The sequence below is a fragment of the Peromyscus californicus genome, unplaced genomic scaffold (genome assembly GCF_007827085.1).
Source record: "Peromyscus californicus insignis strain IS unplaced genomic scaffold, ASM782708v3 Scaffold_4__1_contigs__length_199733344, whole genome shotgun sequence".
Taxonomy (NCBI): Eukaryota; Metazoa; Chordata; class Mammalia; order Rodentia; family Cricetidae; genus Peromyscus; species Peromyscus californicus.
Window position 1 is genome coordinate 128,422,986 of NW_026294562.1, and position 1,328 is coordinate 128,424,313.

Consider the following 1,328-nt stretch of genomic DNA (forward strand, 5'->3'; position numbering starts at 1 on the left):
CACCCATGAGCAAGTGGCTAGACCAGAACTGAGTGATCCACGACCATGGATCTGGTGTCTGTGCCTACTGGCTGGTGCTCCTCAATGGATCCTTAGTGGACTTTGCTCTTTCTTTTTGAAATGTTGCCCTCTTTCCGTCCCACACAGCCTAGTGTCTGGGGTGAAGCCCAGCTTTAGTGAACCACCTGCCTCTTCCCGAGCACCTGGCCTGAGGCTGCCTAAGCACGGGACCCCAAGACTTCTGCTGAAATACGGCCTTTGGGGTCTTCAGGCCTCTCTGCGAGCCAGGAGTGGCTCCGCCCATCTCTTATCCACCACAGCGGAGCAGGCAGCTTGTCCATCTACCCCCAGCACCCTTCCTTTTATTTGTAAAGTTCATCCTGTGAGAACAGCTTGCCTTGGACATGTGCTCAGGGGAGTTTATGTTATTGACATGAAAGTTCTCAGGGAGGGGCACTATCTCCACCCCGGTGCTCCAAGCCACACCCGGCGACTGCCCCTCTTTCTCTCCCAGCTCTGCCAACCCGTCCGATGTGCTCGACACAAAGCCTGTCGTGCCACACATCTCTCCGGTTCAGCCACCGCCTCGGACCGGCCTTATGTGGTGGCTCTGGCTTTGCCTTCCCGGGTGGCTTGTCTTCCCACGGACCCTGGCTAGAATGCCAAGATGTTTTTCATGTCTCACGAGGTCGTCAACCACTCAGACCAAAGAGGTTTGGTGCTGAGCCTGCGTGGCTCCCCGTGGCCTCAGAAGAGAACTTCAGGTAGGGCTGGGTTCCACTCCCCGCACTGAATAAAGAGAGTGGCGCACACCTGTAATTCTACACTCAGGGAATGGAGGTGAGGGAGAGCTATAAGTTCAAGGTCATCCTCGGCTGCACATAGAGTTTGAGGCAAACAGGACCACAGAGACCATGTTTCAGAGGCGGTGAGGGACACGGCATGGGGACGACAGACCTACATCGGTTTTTTTTTTTCCCCCCAGCCCAGGAGACCTGCCATGCTCTAGCCGCTGTGTCGTCTCATCCCGGGACTTCCATCTGTCCCTTCGCTGCCCCGGAGTCACACCCTCGAGACCGACCTCCCTCTGGGCTATGCGGCTCCAGGTCCACAGCATCCTCTGCTCTTTGCAGAGCGCGCCGTCTTGATTCGTATTGCTCCAGAAGTTCATGCGGTGAGTTAGTCAGACTCGCCTTTCACGCCTCCTCACCCTTCCTTAGTTGGGAGGCTACTCACGATGAACCCGCTTCTTTCTTCCTGGGGTCTGCCACCACGGGTCGTTAGATTACCTAAGTTATCACTTACTGGTTTGTCTCCCCAGCGAGAAT